This window comes from Rhipicephalus microplus, chromosome 7 (genome assembly GCF_043290135.1).
Source record: "Rhipicephalus microplus isolate Deutch F79 chromosome 7, USDA_Rmic, whole genome shotgun sequence".
NCBI lineage: Eukaryota > Metazoa > Arthropoda > Arachnida > Ixodida > Ixodidae > Rhipicephalus > Rhipicephalus microplus.
This window is the reverse complement of record NC_134706.1, coordinates 129,270,306-129,288,252: the sequence shown is the minus strand read 5'-3', so window position 1 is coordinate 129,288,252 and position 17,947 is coordinate 129,270,306. Positions and strand designations below refer to the sequence as shown.

General features: G+C 43.5%; 1 protein-coding gene across 1 annotated transcript in view; it reads left to right on the top strand.

The window, feature by feature from the left end:
- The first annotated feature begins 15,991 nt into the window (after positions 1–15,991).
- Positions 15,992–17,947, top strand: part of LOC119183134 (retinol dehydrogenase 11) — a 57,194-nt gene continuing 55,238 nt past the window's right edge. The window contains exon 1 of the mRNA XM_075868296.1: positions 15,992–16,295. The gene's annotated coding sequence lies outside the window, so the exon portion shown is untranslated. The remainder of the gene's footprint in view (positions 16,296–17,947) is intronic.

The window sequence follows — 17,947 nt, the reverse complement described above, 5'->3', positions numbered from 1 at the left end:
GCTTCTGTTTCGTCAGGCATGATGGCCAAAGAAGGAGGCAGGCCGGCGAGGCGACGACTCCGGCGAAATCCGAGGGGTAGCGGTCCCGTCGTTGGTTCCTATACCCAGCACCTTCCACCACTCTGTTACGACCTCAGTAGGCGTCTGGGGGTTTATTGATACACGGTTCGAGGGACGAGCCGTATCGGCGCAGGCAGATGATGATGATCTTCTTCTTCCACACCCCTTGCTTCTTTTTCCTTCTTCGTCCGGCACATACGTGGCGTAACAATATATATATATATATATATATATATATATATATATATATATATATATATATATATATATATATATATATATATATATATACACACATATATATATATATATATATATATATATATATATATATATATATATATATATATATATATATATATATATATATATATTTATATATATATATATATATATATTTAGGGGAAAGAAGTGTATACCTAAGGGCTCGTTTTTCCGTGTTTTGTCACAATAATTAAAAGATATAACAGACAGTAATGCCAAGGAGTGTACAGGGGAAGTTATTAAAACCAATGAAATGTAACTAAGAAAGAAAAGTGGGTGAAAATATAACCAGCCGTGAGCAGGAACCAAACATAACCTGCTCACGGCTGGTTATGTTTTCACCCACTTTTCTTTCTTATTTACATTCCGTTGATTCTAATAACTTCCCCTGTCCATTCCTTGGCATTACTTTCTGTTATATCTCATAACTATATATATATTCGCGATACCACGCGAACAAAACTTAGGTACGCTTTGAGACAGCGAAAGCAGTGTGTTCTCAACAGCTGAGCCGCAAGATTGTTTTCTTTCTCGAGTAAAGACAGAGGACCACTACCTGGTGTCTGCTAAATCCTCCATCATCGTTTTCGTTCACATGCAGACACGCATCATTTGCCTCCCTCTCAAAGAGCATCGACCACATGCGAAGTCAGTAATGTAGTTTTTTTTTTAGTTTCATGCTATCACTCGCTGACGTAAGGCTTCATGCGCACTACGCAAACGAGTTCATAATTGTGTTTGCGATGCCTCGTGCTACGCAAAGTGCCGGGAATGACTTCCATAGTGACATCACTCAGTTGTATCAGCACTCGGTATGGTCCAAAATATCTTCTTAGGAGCTTTTTGGAAAGTTCTCGTTTCCGTACGGGGGTTTAAAACCATACTATCTCGTCACTTCATTAGGCGACTGTTCTGCAGTGACCATTGTTGTGGTCTTCATCGTACTCTTGCTGCTGGTGGATCCGCAAACTTGGAAGTTGCCTAGCTTCTTCCGCCCATTCCGTTAACGTGTCGGCGTCCGGTTTGATGTCGTCACCTTCGTGTGGTAACATCGCATCTAACACGATTCGTCGCTTGCCTGACTTCTTTACGACTATTATATCAAACTCTTGCAGCCAGAGACTCTAACGCGCTAATCGCCCTGTAGAGTCTTCAAGACTTGGTAACCAACATAGTGAGTGGTGGTCCCTAATTACTTTAAAGGAGCGGCCATATATATACCGGCAAAATTTTGTAACTACCCATACCACGGCGAGATATTCCTTCTCAGTCGTGGAGTAATTAGCCTCAGCACGTGTTAGCGTTCTGCTGGCATAGGCCATTACCCTTTCTGTGTCAACTTGCTGCGGCACAAGCACAGCTCCGAGACCTACATTGCTAGCATCGGTGTGAAGCATCGTAGGGGCTCTCTCGTCAAAGTGGGCAAGGAGTGGAGGTGTTTGTAGTCGCTGGCGAAGATCGTTAAAACAGCTTATTGTTCATTCCTCCACTCAAAGGTGATGTCTTCTCTGGAGAGGCGAGTTAACGGTGATGCAATGCGTGCTAAGTCCGCGATAAATTGTCTATAATATGCACAGAGGCTGAGAAAACATCTGACAGCCTTGTTATCGGTTGGCACAGGGAACTGTGCAACGGATGCGATTTTTTCAGGATCAGGACAAACACCCGCATGAGTGACGACGTGACCAAGAAATAGTAGCTCTTCGTAGCAAAAGTGGCACTTCTCAAGGTTCAACGTCAAATTCGCGGACCGTGTGGCTCGTAAGACCACTTCAAACCTTTCAAGGTGCTCGTTAAATTTGTGAAAAACACTATGACATCGTCCAGGTACACTGAGCAGGTTTTCCACTTAAACCCGGAAAGCACGGTATCCATGAGTCTTTGAAAGGTAGCAGGCGCTGAACGAAAACCGAATGGCAAGACATTAAATATATATAACCCATCTGGTGTCACAAAATCAGTCTTCTCGTGGTCTCTATGGTCCACCTCGATGTGCCAATATCCACTGCGCAAGTCCATTGAAGAGAAGTATCGAGCATGTCGAAGTCTGTCGAGAGAATCGTCTATACGAGGTAGTGGATATACGTCTTTCTTCTGTCACCATATTTAACTTTCGGTAATTCACACAGAAGCGAAGATTTCCGTCCTTTATTTAACGAGGACCACAGGCGATGCCCAAGAGGTCTGTAAAGGCTGAATGATGGCGTCTTCAAGCATTCTGTCTACCCAGTGTTGTATGTCTTCGCGTTCTTTTGGAGCCACTCGATAAGGGTCCTGGTGAATAGGTCTCCCCGTTTCCTTGGCAATTATCCGATGCTTAGTTAAAGGCGTGTGGCCCACTCTCGATGTTCTCGAAAAGCAGTCTTGGAATCCGGCCAATAAGCCAAGCAGTCTGCATCGCTCGTTTTTGGCAAAGTAATGCTAACGTCAAGAACAGGTTCTGAATCAATTTTTTGCGCCTCGTCGACTATTACAAAGCAGCCTTCAGCATCTATGGCATCGTCTAAGTAAGCGACAGCCGTGCCTTTTGGAAATTTCCAGCGCTCAGCGCTAAAGTTGGTCGACAGCAAGTCCGTCCGTCCAGCAGAAACTGTAACAATACCTCGTGCGACGGAAATACCGTGGGTGAAGAGAAGCGAGCTCATTTAGTCTGCAACTCCTTCGGCACCAAACTGGACAGCAGCGGCCACAGAAACAAGCGTGCATGACTAAGAGAGAGGATAACGTCATATTCAACAAAACGCAGTTGGTTTGTTCGCGCCTCTGAAAAAAACGGGTAAGCCCAAACTGTTGCAGAGAGTAATCAAACTCTCCGGGGTGTTGATTACGGCGCTATATTCTCGTAAAAATCATGCCAAGAATTACATCTCTGCAGCATGCGGTGATAATGACAAACGACGCAGTGAGAGAAGAACCTCTGATGTCAATTCTCCTGTACTTCTACCAGGCCCCTGCGATCTTATATGAGGGCTCGTTCACGACGTCTTCACTTTTCTGGGGCTCTCGGCGAGGTCCTCACTGATAATAGACACGTCAGCACCGGTTTCGGCTAAAGCTGTCACTTTCTGGCCGTTAAGAAGAATAGTAAGGTCGGCAGTCACAATTTCATCGCTTTCACGGCTTATCGGCTGTACAACGTCATGCAGTGGAATTTTCTCGTCATCTTCATGGCCTGTGACCTTGCCCCCTGAGGTCGCTGCCCTCAGTTTCCCTGGCGTGGGCTAGGTGACTTTCTTGTATTAAGATCCTCGTAAGTGTGGCGGTGCGACAAAGTCGAACGTGTGGGAGACGAAGAGCGGGATTGATGTTCCAGACCAGGCGTGTGAGTTGACATTGCCTCCTCTGCACTGGTACGGCCATCCTCAATGTAAGAACGGGCTTCATCAAAAGAGGTGTCGTCGTGGCGTGGAGTGTATTTGTCGTTGGCACGTCAACCGTCAAACCGAGGTCGAAGAGGACGGAATGAGTCACCTCGATGCCAGCAGTGACGGGCAGTATGGCCTGCACCTCCGCAGTGAAAGCATCGTGAAAGCCTGTCGACTGTGCGTCATGCATCTGTTCTTCTGGTCGGTGGACGTCTGATCATCTTGCCTGGTGTCGATGCCCATGGCGTGGCTGTAGACGGCTGGTTTTATGGCTGTAACCTGGGTGGTTGCTTTAGTGTCTGCTCTTGCGGCGGGGACCAAAGGGCCATTGGTGCCTGGCGGTACGGCATCGGCGTAGCGGGTGGTGGTCTTCGGAGAGCGGCAGCGTAACTCATAGGATGCTGCTCAGCATCAGGACCAGCCGTAGACAGCGCTTGCCGAAGTTCGTCACGAAAGACTTCAATGACCGACGCAATGAAAGTTTCAGCAACTCGAGTCCGGAACTTCTGCAGTTTTTCGCGAACTATCTCCCTAATCAAGTCTTGCAAGGAGCTCTGAACCTCAGACGTCATGGCGATACCATTATTGGGGACATTGTTGGACATGCGGCCATATTGGCTGCAGCATTGATGAAGGGCCCACTCAATATCCGTAGCCTCCTTATTAAAGTCAACCACGGTACTTGGAGGGCTGCGCAGTAGCCTGGCAAAAAGCTGTGTCGATAAGGTACCTCCACTTTCTAAATGCGAAGCGTTTCTTAGCGAAATTCGGTGACTGAGCGTATCTATCTATCTATCTATCTATATATATATATATCTATCTACCTATCTATCTATCTATCTATCTATCTATCTACCTATCTATCTATCTATCTATCTATCTATCTATCTATCTGTCTAGCCACCTACGACGTTTAGCTCTCCTGGCCGTTTCGATAATGGTATCAATACCAAACTTGGTATGGCATAACATGACTGTATAAGAAACAGAGTTGACTAGTCATAACATAAAAATGATGACATTCATGGCGTACATGTCATGACATGTACGTCATGAATGTCATGATTTCTATTTTATGGTCCTGCAGCTAACCGGTGGTTTCGTTCACATGGCATGTTCCAAAACTGGCATGGCATGGTATGATTGCATGGTGAACACAAGCGACAGACCCTAACATGAAAATCATGACATGCGGTTCATGTAACAACATGACTACATGCCACGCTCATGATGCGCTCGCGGCCGATTCGCTAGCTTCACTTACACGAAATTTGGTATACGGGACGTGAATGACTGAAGAAGGTATGATAGTGGTGCATACATGATAAACATCAGATGCGTGTCATGTAAAAACATGACTACATGCAACACTCAGGATGCGCTGGCGGCCGTTTCCCTATAGGTTGACATGTACCAAACTCGGTATGACGTGACGCGAACGGAAGTCATAGGTAAATGACACATCCAAACATGATAACACAACCTGCGTGTCATGTAACAACTTGACTACTTGTCACACAGATGATGCGCTGTGCTCAGATTCGGGTGCAACCTCAAGAGCCCTAGGTGGTCGAAATTTCTGGAGCCCTGCACTACGGCGTCTCTCATAGTGATATGGTGGTTTTGGGACGTTAAACCCCACAAATCAATTAATCAACACTTATGATGCGCTCGCGGCAGTTTCGCTAGCTGCACATAAGCCAAATATGGTATTACGTGACAACAATGAATGACCAAGGTATGTGATTGGTGCAAGCATGATAATCATGAGATGCGTGTCATGTGAGAACTTGACTACAAGCCACAGTCAAAACGCCAATAAATTGTGACGTGACGCGGTGTGGGTGCTCGCCCGCGTTGCCACGCCAGGCGCCGGTCCTGCCATATACTCGCAGGCACACGCCGCGGTGCGTTGCTTTGACGCATGCGCATTTCAGCGCGTCCGGCGTCCCTCCGTCACGAAAAGATACGCTCGAACCACCCCAAGAGCTGCAGGAGCATGAAATATAAATCATGACTTTCATGACATAGATTTCATGATTTTCATGTTATGACTAGTCATGTATGTTCTCCATACAGTCATGTTAAGTCATACCAAGTTTTGTAACGATACCATCATCGAAACGGCCAGGAGAGCTAAAAGTTGTAGGTGGCTAGATAGATAGATAGATAGATAGATAGATAGATAGATAGATAGATAGATAGATAGATAGATAGATAGATAGATAGATAGATAGATAGATAGATAGATAGATAGATAGATAGATAGATAGATAGATAGATAGATAGATAGATAGATAGATAGATAGATAGATACGCTCAAAGTCGCCGAAGTTCGCTAAGAAATGCTTCGCATATAAAATTCAGTATGCTAGCTTCATTTCGGCGCGAGGAAAATTATCTCAAATGGCTCGTTTTTACACACGTCTAATAGGTTCTAGGCAAGTAACACATATCTATACCCATGAATCAATGCCGTATGTAAGGTGAGACTGAAAACATGAAACGTACAAGATGTGGAGCATGTTCGAAAATCATCTCAAGCCTGATACAGTGTGAAACAAGTAAATGACAACTTCGAACAAAGACCTTAGACGTGATTCTGCCACTTAAGATGGTGATAAGGAATAGCACCAAGATAAGTATACGACTCATTGCGTTCGAGTGGACGTTGATTCATATGCAGTGAAATACAGTCATCACAAATATTTTTGAACCAGAGTAGAAAACGGTATCTGGTTTTTGTAATATTAATGTGAAATAATTGGCAACAAACCATTCGGAAATATTAGCAACCTCGATTTGGTCTTTTCCTGTAGGTTCCTGATGCTGGTACGCGTAATTATCAAAACAATGTCGTCTGCGTACATTTTTATATCAGCGAAACCTAAAATTTTGGCCAATTAGCTTATATAAATTGTGAAAAACTCCAACTGAGGTACTCAAGCCTGCGGTATTCCTGCTGTAAGACGTTGTGAGGATGAGGTTACAATATTTGTTTTAACAATTTGTTGTCAATTATGAATATAGCTGCAAAAAAAAATTAAATTTGTTGTTACAAAAGCCATACGCACTTACCTTATTGAGCAATAGTTCATGATTAGTGGTGTCGGAAGCCTTTTTTGAATCAAGAAAGATGACTAACACTAGTTGGTTATTGTGAAGAACGGTATTTATTGTCTTGAAAGATCTGTGGTGGATGTCGACTGTTTAGGTCGAAAATCATGCTGTTGTGGACAAAATACATGATGTTATTCTGAAAGAGAATGAATATCTTTAGAAAGAAGATCTTCAATGATAGAATTGACGACACTAAGAACAGATATTGGGCGATAGCATGATGGGGCAGGTTTATCTTTGTCTTTGAACATTGAAGTCACTTTAGCAGTTTTTAACGTAGATGGATAGATTCCCGTGTGCAATGAATGGTTGAATAGGTAGAGTAACACGGTACCGCTCCGTCAATATTGTCTTTGACGAACTTCACTGTTATCCTATCAGATCCTGCAGCTTTTGCAAGTTTTAGTTTGTTCACAGTAGAATTTACTTCCAGCCGATTATTGTCATGCATTACAAAGGAATGAACAATAGGAGCTATGAAGTGGGCCGGCACGTCGTAGTCGGGAAGTACTTTTGCGAACTTAGGATTTGTGTTTGTGAATTATGTGTTGAAGTTTTCAACTGTGCTTGTCGTCATATTATCGGGAAGAATGTGCTGCTGGCTAGACTGGTGAATAACCTCGTTTTCGCTTTGCCAGATGCTCTTGGAATCGCCTGCTGCACATGTGACCAGAGTAGTATTCTTTTTTTTTTTTGCGCGCACAGCACAGATGCTCAGATACAGCACAGATTACGGTTTTTTTATACTCACTTAGGTATTAGCCATTGCATTTGTCCCGAGTTGATTTATGGTACCACTTGTCTATCGCCTTAAGTAGGTCAAGTATATTGTTAGTCATCCACGCGGAAACGGGCTTCTTGTAAAAGCACTTTGACAATTCACGCTGGAAATATTTTTTCTTATGTCTTTTAGGTGATCATACTCGGGGACAACTTTATGTGGCAATGAAGGAAAGGCAACGAAGCCAGAGTGGGCATGTGCCACTGCTGTAAAATGTATTGCCACGAATGCGGCCGTGTTTTCCGCGTGAAAGTAATAAAAAAGAACAACATTATTTTCTACTTGATGCTGTTAAAGAGACGCTGAACGCACCGAGGAGATACAATTATTTGTTGTTGCTTTCTGAAGAGTCATTTCGCTTTCTTGCGCGCTTGAAAAGGTTGCACGTCTTACGTGCACTCCACAGTCAAAATGGTACCTTCGTCTTTGGGTGAGCGCTGCAGCTATTCCGAAGAGTTGCCGATAGAGCTTGTGTCGAATTCATTTCACAAATACTTAAGGAAGCAGGTGTTTTAAATAGTGTGCGGTGGAAATACATGAACGCAGCCATCATTAGAAACGTGAGTCGAACCGGCCTATTTCACGATGGAGAACAGAAACAGAGCTTCGCCCACGTAACCTTCCCTTCATTGCCACAGAAAGTTGTCCCCAAGTATAATTACACTTGAGGATTCTATGCTCTCGTCATCTCAATAAAATTTCTGTATGACATGCCAACAAGAGGCTTCGGGCATTACTGTAATCAATCTTCATGAATATTTTCCTAATATCAGATTTTTCACCTAAAGTGATTGCTACATTGAGAAATATTGGTAAATGGTGAGAAATAGTTTGTAGAAGTAATCAGGCGCCTACACTAGTCGGTTTATTTGTCAAAACTTGATAAATTATAGTTGCTGCAGAAAAGTTACTCAAGCTGGCTCAGTGATGACATTAGCGAAATTGGAAGACTGTAGTCAGTCACAATACTGTCTGTTCCTGGAAAATATACTGTCGATATTAGTGCCACGTACGATTACAACAGGCATGTTGTTGCTTGAGGGTGTAAAAATTAATTCCTCAAGTTTATCCAAGAAGTAAAGTATGATTTAACTTGGTGGTCTGTCAACCACCCCTTTTGCGAGTGAGTTTTCAAATCGAAAAAATGGTCATTCAGCGTGTGGTAGTTTAACTATGACAGACGAAATAATAAAAAATTTTAGATTGTACCGTTTAAAAAAACACCACCAGCTCAAGATTCTGAACAGAGTGATTGCGATGCTGTTATGTACCAAGAATAAGCACTTTTTTCTTCTTTTATGGGTAAATTTCTGTAGCAGCAACGATGTCGCATGTCTGTTCATGTTGCAAGATTATGACAACAGCAGGTTGAGATTTTCATTATGCGATTTGCATAGCTGTAAGACAGAGTTAAATCACGGTCAGTATTGAATGCATGGTCTTTAGCCATGGTTAAGAAAATACAAGTTTTCCCGGCTCACGTCAAACTATTTTAGCCATGTCTTATTCACACGTCACCGGTAATACCCTCGTATTTTCAGCTTTTTCTTATGCGTTTTTTGCCGTCAGAAACTTAGGCAATCTTTCAATTGTTTTCCCTCTTCACCTGTATGGCTTTCTCAAGTAGTATCTTGTTTTTTCTGCAGAGATTCTGGTTTATAGAAACAGGATTCTTTTTCTCCAAACTAACAATAGAAGCATTGAGTCTATTTTTTTCGCGGCTTGCAAAAATAGAAAAAAAACTGTCGCGTGCAGATCAGGACACAAATCTTAGTACAACATTTCCAGGGCCACTTCCTTTCGTCGGCATCCTGAGGAAAACATCAATTTCACTCTTAGAATGCTCTACTTGTCGGAACTTAGCGACTGTTTGGATTGTCCTATAGAGATCCTCATTCGGCGCAGCGAGCACACCTTTCAGTTCAAGGTTATTCTTCCTCCCATATAGCTTTAGTTAAATAAACTTTTTTCTCTTCCTTCAGTTGTTTATTCGGTTTCAGGTTTTCCCATTGAACGTTGTGAGCATGAATTTTAACTTCATTTACTTCCGAGCAAACTGCCTTAACTTCCGATTCAAACTTCTCGACTGTCGTTAATGAAGTCCTGACAGATGTCAGCTAGGCTTTTACTGCCAAGTTCAACGAAGCGCCTTTATTTCATTCTCGAGATCATGCACTGCTGTCGTCAACTTTGCAGTTATTTCACTCATTACATTAACCATTTCCTTGATGCTTTTAGGCGCTCTTTCTCTTAGTGTGTTTCTATTGAACGTTATGAGCATAATTTTTTACTTCGTTTACTTCCGAGCAAAATGCCTTCACTTTCGATTCGAGCCCCTCGACTCTCGGTAATGAAGTGCTGACAGATGTCAGCTCAGTTTTTACTAACAAGTTCGACGGAACGCCTTTATTTCACTCTTGAAATCGTGCACTGCTGTCGTCAACTTACCAGTTATTTCACTCATTACTTTTAGCAGTTCCTTGATGCTTTTAGGCACTCTTTCTTCTAGTGTTTTTTGCGAAATCTGTCACTGCGTCCATGGTATGCGCATTCATAGTATATTATTAGCTACAAACACAGCGTTCAACTCAATAGAAAGTAATCTACAGTTGAGGGGACCAGCAGCCGCGAATACCAAGCACTCAGTTCGTAAAGAGTGCGTAAACTCGGAACAAAGGCCCACCTCCAGCACAAGGAACGAGCATGAGCATAGGAAGCGCACTCGGCCGCTGGCACTACTCTGTAAAGTTGGTCATCTTGAGGTTCCTTTCACAGGATCTACGGGAGTGTTTCCCACGCGCAGAGACAGGACATGTAGTGGAACACCTCAGCTTGCAAAGAATCCAGATGCTACGTCAGTTCCTACTGTTGTTGATCAATGAGGTCACTTGTCCGATGATAACAGCGTACTTGTAGGGGAGGATGTGCGAAACGCGAAGCTAGCGGAGGTTTGGAAACTGTTTGAGCCACTTTAGCAGTTTTGAAACTGTTAGTAGTGGGTAATACTGGGTACGGAAAAAAATTCTTCAAAGTGACAAAACCGCGTACGCATCGCGTAGTGCAGCGAACTGCGCTTCAGCTCCTCGCACAGCTTGCTTCCTGGAAAGCGATAAACTGTAGGAGCCATTGTGTGAGCCTGCCAAAGTAACGCAATCAATACTACTCAACCTAACACCAAGCCAGAGAACTGAAAAGTTGCCCTGCTCGGCTGCTAAGGCCTTCAAGACCAGCAGGTCCTGGTCCAGAAAACCAGGACGGTGACTTCAACCGATGGGGTCCTGGAATAAAGGCTCCAGCTAGTCTGTAGGAACCTCTAAAGAGGCGATACAAATTCCTCTTGTAATGAAATGTTTTACACCATCACCACCTTACGCTTCAGTTATGCTAAACCACCAAGCCCCGTCTGCCATTCTCACATCTAAAGTTAAGCACACTGGATTCACTACATTTCGTACGCATCAAAATACACCTGCAATATGCGGAAACTGAACTGGGTATCTCGATCCTAGCTGCACAGCACCCCAGCCTGTTAAGTGATCGTTGTGCTTTGCTTGCAAGGCCAATATAAACGACCAGTGCAAAAACGCAGCTTAAATCGGTTTACATTGAACGGCGCCTACAAGTGTGAGCAGTGTAACGCTTGCTCTGATTATTAGGGAGAAAAGAACTGAGGAGACTATCTTAAAAGTTAGCGATAATAGCTAATTTAGAGTATCTTAGTAACCTGTCTTTCGCTGATGACATTGCCTTGATGAGTAGCACAGGGGACGAATTATAGCTCATGATTACAGAACTGTAAACCGAAAACAAAAAAGCAGGTCTGAAAACTATAGCGTGCAACAGTCTCGGAAGAAGACAGCACTTTGTCATGGGCGGAGAGACGCTGGAAGTTCTAAAGAAGTATGTTTTTTGGGGACAAAAAGTAGCCGAAAAGCCGAACCATGAGAGTGAATTATCTAGAAGAATAAAGATGGGGTAGATCACTTTCAGCAAGCATTCTCAAATCATGAATGGTAATCTGCCACATACCCTCAAGAGGAAGGTATACAACAGCTGCATCTTGCCAGCACTTACATACGGAGCACAAACCTGGAGGCTTACAAAGAATGTTCAGCTTGAATTGGGGACAACGCAGCGTGCAATGGAAAGGAAAATGATAGGTGTAGCTTTAAGAGACAAGAAGTGAGCAGAGTGAGTCGGGGAACAAAGCGCGTTGAAAGAGTTGGAACCAAGAAGAAGAAATGAATATCAAGAAGAAATGGACAAAAAGCCACAAGAAACACATTTTTCGTGTGCGATTATGCTGGCGCAGCCCGTACCAGGTACCGTAGAATTGCCCTCTCCACAATAGGGCAGCGGACAGCACCTCACAATCTTAAGGAGCCTCTATCACTGCTTGTGGATCAAAAAACAACCTTGTTATTTGTCCGGCGGCTGTGCGTATACGTTCAATCTTGTGTTGCCCCAATTTTAGAAATAAGGCAATCACTTTTGAATGTTTAACGTGATAGCATTCAATAGCTCTTTTCACTGAAATTCTGGTGTTGGCTTCGGTGCCGACGTTGTTTTTTGAGTGAATATTCATTTTGGCTGTGGCAATATTTGGAGAGATATTCAAATCAGATTAATATAAAATCATCATCACCCCATAAAGAAGACCATGAGTAGCATGCCAAGCAGCGCATGGCTCAAGTTCCGTTCATCAGGGGCGCCTTGTCTGATGTGAACGCGTCTTCGCAAGTGGAGCAAACAACTGTAGTTTCATCTGCAGTTACGCATCCTGAACTCTTCCAGAAGCATGCCACGCTGCTTCATCGCCATGCTACGTGAGATTATGGGTTCATCGCACATCCATGGAATCTCGTTCGACAACGTCATCACATGATTGCTGACAGAGTGCAAAAGAGAGAGACCACAGCGTCTTACGCAGCACCTGACACGGGCTTGAATGCGCTAGCGCGTGAGCGAGTTCTGGTAGTGCTTGGGCCAGCTGTTGCACATGCGCAGTAAGGCTGGTTACGCCGCGCACCACCGGATTGAACTCCACCATAAGCGGCTTCGCATCTAAAAACCTCAGGGTCTGAGTAAGAATCGGACCCAGGGCGTCTACAAGAAAAGCAAGTGTTCTAGCACACAACCACAATATTTGTTTTTTTTTTCTTTCATTCATCGAATCATTACTTGCAATTGTTGTGAAATGCGCGCAAAAGAATTCGTCACAATTAATTTGTTTTGCAATACACAAAACGCGAATTTCGCCAAACAGTGCGAGGTATTTTAAAAGTCAGGCAAACACACGCAGGTGTTCAGAACATTGAGCTACCCCGGAATGTGGTCAACTGTTTCATCAACGTTAGGCAAATGAGCAGTTTCTTCTCAGAAAATATGCCTGGTTGATCGTGATGGCTTGGTGCATCTGTCAATCATGCGACTTTTCTACATCAAATAAAGTCCTAGTAATATGAACAGATCATGTGGCATATTATAATGAGATCTTTTTGAAAGGGAGCAACCTAGTATGTTGTTTTGTGACAGAAACTTTTTCATTCTTTTTAACTGCCCCCAAAATGTCTGATGCCAATGAGTGAAACAATGCTCTTTTGTTTCAGTTTGGTTCAGGGTCTGCAATTTGCAATCCAAGACACATATGTTGATTTTTCATTAAACCATGTCTCTTCACTGGGAGAGTGAAGTTGTGTAGCCTAAAGAAAAACATTTTGGTTACCCGTGCTAAACGCATTCTATTTATACGCAATAATTCATCACCACCAGATGAAAGCGAATATGACAGTTGATGAACAGGTTCAGAAAAAAAAAGTTGTTTACAAATGCTGCAATCAGCGTTGTTCTGTCATTATTATATGCCTAGGAAAAAAAAGCCTTGCTTTATTTTTTCAACTACTTTCTAAAAAAACTCTTTATGAATGACATGTAGTGAAAGTGGTCTCCTTTACGACTAAGATGGTGCATAGCAGAAGCGTAGAATCGTGGCAGCCATGAAAAGCCGAGATGAAAATGGAGCAACCACTGTGTTTATTGTTTATTGCTGAGGGATGGCATTCGCGAAATGTAAATCATTTCACATTGGAATGGCTCACGTCTTGCCAAATATCTATAAAAACGTTTGAAGCTATGCGAAATGCTGGCAACCCTCTCCAAAGGAAAATTGAGAGGGCATACGCTTCTGGGGGTGCATCCACTTTGGCGGCGCTTTGATTTCATGCGTTTAGACCTCCTTCAGCTTCTTCCGCAATATCAGGGTTTGAAGCTTATCTTCACGTGTAATAACTAGTAAAGAACGTGGCTTTACGCTGCTCTTTTACAAGGCAAAACAGCTGAAACAGATGCAGAAAGATAGGTTTCTGCGTGTGTCTTATGGTGGTTGCCCTCTGCGCAGAAGTATAGAGCAAGGCAGGCTGTTTTAGAGCTCTTTCTTGTGCCCTGGTGAGGCTGTTCGGCGCACACCGTCTCATACCACCGTCTGCATACCACCGAGGAAGCAATGACCTTGTCGAGCCTTTTCATGGAATAATGAAGGTGTCACCGACTGCCCAGCTCTTTGGGCAGCGGCGCTGCCCAAGGTGACAAAGACTGCCACTAATCTTACTTGAGCTTCGAAAAACTTTCGAGGGAGGGGGGGGGGGGGAGGGGGCACGCTACGGTTCACCAACCATAGCCATATTTAAGTCAAGCAACACAGACGCGCTATGCGCCATAATTTTTAGGCTCTGAGGAAGTTACTCTGTTGGCTGCATCGCAGCACTAAGAAAGGCTACATTTCCGGCTCCAACAGCTTCCACTCCATGTTCCTCACGTACAACTTGTATTTACCTTCAGTTCCCTCACGCCCGCGCCCATCTACCTGTGACCCGAGCATACGAAGCCATGGTTGACTCCGTCCTACGAGAGCCCCTTCCAAGGGCTTTAGTGTTCAGAGAACTGAAAAAAAAAGCAGAGGCTCTGTTTTCCACGGGGTGGAACCAGAGTATCTTTCACATTATTCTTTGCGTTACTATCTTCATTGATCTCTGAGTGTCCAGCATACTTGAGGCCAAGTGCTTCTGACGCCATTAAAGACTTCTAATTCTTGTTTACAAAAATAGGCACCTACTGATAGAGCTTTGTCCTTTAGCAATTTACGAAAAATTCTTCCCGTGTAGTAAAGAGCCCTCGCCCCTCGCCTTAAGGTCATTATTCCTTGCTCTTTCTCGGCACCGAGGTTCCTACATTGACAATAAGCTGCTTATACGATCATTAAGCAGACGTGTTCGCCCTTTCGAACAAGTGCCAGGCTACTCTTCGTTCTCAAATTGTCAACGCGTGTACAACTTTCCGCTGCTAAACCAAGCTTCGAACAACCTGGTGTGTACATGAATGAACCTGCGTGTTGTCCAATAGTCTATACTTAATTTATTAAGTAGGGCTTAACATCCCATAATCAGCATATGATTATTAGAGACGCCTCAGCGGAGGGCTCCGAAAATTTCGACCACACGAGGTTCTTTAACGTGTACCCAGATATGAGCACCCGGGCCCACAACATTTTCGGCTCCATCAAAAATGTAACCGCCGCAGCCGGAACTTGATGCCGTGACCTGTGGGTCAAAATAGCCTATACAGAATAATAGGAACACGTGATGTGTGTAAACAAACATAAAAATGGTACACTTGTTTTGTTAGGTGAATTGAAAAATTCACCTGACAACTCACATTTTTGCTATTACTGGCAAGTTTTTTTGTGTTTGCTCTCTCCTATTCAATAAATGATATTTTATTGCCCATCGCACTTGCACTAGCCTAATATAATTCTATGGCAATGATCAAAAAGCCATTTGTAGGAAAGAAGGAGAGGAGCCTTTTCCAACGGAACCGGTTATAGTGAACAACAAGGGTAATACACACGTAGAGTAAAAATGGGCTTAAAGAAGCATAAATATTGAAAACACTTTCTTACAACTGAACGAAAACCTTTTTTTTTCATATCATTACAGTGAACCTTGTGCGTAACGTTGATTGCTGCGAAGAAGTTTAAATTTCTGAAAAATATGATGCGGATGATGAAGTTAAAATGGAAGCACTGCGTTGTTTCTCGACATTAAATCAAGATAACTGTAATACATAGAGCATGCATTATTGCACAGCTCGGTAGAGCGTTAGCAGCGCCTGTAAACAGCTCCTGACTTTTTGAATGTGCAAACGAAGCCTAAAACCGATATTCGAGCCTGTTGTCAGGGGGAGCGGGAAATTACAGGAAAGATCAGATGGCGCACTTGCCGAATATACACGCACCTGTTCTCGAGGAGAACACATGTGGTCTCTATTTGGGCTTACTTCCCGTACTTCAAACACGCTGCGCATAGCCTTCTACGCGAACGTGAAAGTCGTTATCTCGTTGGAAAAGCCGCTTTCAGACTAAATATTGACACGCGCACAATATTCTTCCATTTTTGCCGGTTATCGCCGGATACCCGATAACATATGTTATCGCTCCGCAAGAGCCTTTCCGGAGTGTATCGGTGCCTTCTCGAATGTTATCGAGAGTTCTGACCCGTGTCAAAGGATTGATGTTGTGCAATTTCGAACGCGTGCGGTAATTGGGGAGCGCGCTGGAAGATACCGCCACTCGCGTGTATATTGCAAATGCGCTAGTGGTGAAGTTCCCATTTTCGACGGCAGACGCTGGCGCCGGCCGCTATTCTTTCACTGTGAGTGTTGTTTGCTCTGCTAGGCATGGGTGCTTTTATTGAAGAGTGTGATGACTGCAACAATTTGGATATCGTACTTTTCGTCGTCTCAGCCTCTGAGACGAGAAAAAATTTTCTTCTGATAATGCCTGTGGCGTAGGCGGAGAAACCATGGTATAAAGACAAGTTATATAATTCCTACCCACGTTGGATCAAGATAACTGTCTTAATGTTGCAAATACTTCGCAATATTGGGTTTAAATTGAGTGAGAACCTAAATGCAGAGATTGCATGGAGTGATATTTATTCTAAAATGGGGAGGCTGTGTGCCGAAATTTGTGTGATTTGTCAGCTCTCCTAACCCCCCCCCCCCCCTTCCCTGATCAGGCTGCCTTATCTTCGCAGTGTTCACATAACAGCTTCGTATTCGAAACCTTCACCAGCACTGCAGAATAATTGGTGCATTGCAAGGCATCTATGGCCATTCACACTTCATGCAATCCCCAACAGTGCTATAATATTTAATTGCGATCTGCAGGGTTGTGCACCCCGCCATGCTCGCGCGTCCATGCAGCAACGTTCGCTGGTCCATATTTTGCAAGAACGTATGGTGTATAGGCAGAATAAGTGAAAAACTTGTGGACCAAAACATGTATAGAGAGCATGAAATGTAAGACTTTCGCGACAGCTTAGGTCATCGTAGCGACTTTGTAGGGCATGCCCGTAAGTATGCTTTGTCCTACGGCCATCCGAAATTCGGAATGCCTCCATTTTGGTAACATCACGACACTCTCTAAGCAGCTTTAAGTACCAGCACTTAAAGGTACAGGGGGCTTGCCTCTACTGCATGACGTCATCCGTCACGCCTCAACTCAGCATGACGGTGACAAAAGTTTTATTGGAAATGCTTGTATACCGTATTTACTCGATTCTACCACGCCCTCGATTGTAACGCTCACCCGATTTCCACCGCGAAAAAAAAAAAAAACGTAAGACATTAATTGCAACGCGCTCCCGTTTCTCTCGCTGGCCCGCACGATCACACCACTCGAAAAAACGACTCCTTTCGGGAGCGTCTTCCATTTAAATAGGTACGGGCGAAGCTTGTGCCCGTTCTGGTGAAGAGAAAGGAAGATTTCTCTAAATTGGCTTGAAAAATCAGAATCGTTCATAACTTTACTTTTTAGGAATCATGTTCATTTTACCATCAGATCTACATAAATACATTGGAGACAACTATATGCCTGGCATAAAAATTTTTCAGCTAAACTGTCAGTCCGCGAGAAACAAATATGCATCGCTAAATTCCTTGTTTTCAGAGCTTCATTTCCGCTTTGACATCATCATGCTGACTGAAACTTGGTACACAAATGATGATAACCCATTTTCTATGCCTGGTTATAATGTTTTCTGTGTTAATCGCACGCACAGTAGAGGGGGTGGTGTCTGCTTACTTGTAAAAGAAACCTTTGATTGTCAACTCTTAACAGAATTTTGTTAATCAGAGCCTGATTGTGAAATGCTGACAGCTGTCCTAAGCAATTACGTCATCTCAGTTATGTACCGTCCTCCATCTGGAAGTATAACAACTTTCACGGCTCGTTTGGAGAGCCTATTTCACCACGCTATGCTCAATAACCATGTAACTGTTTGCGGCGGCGATATTAATATTG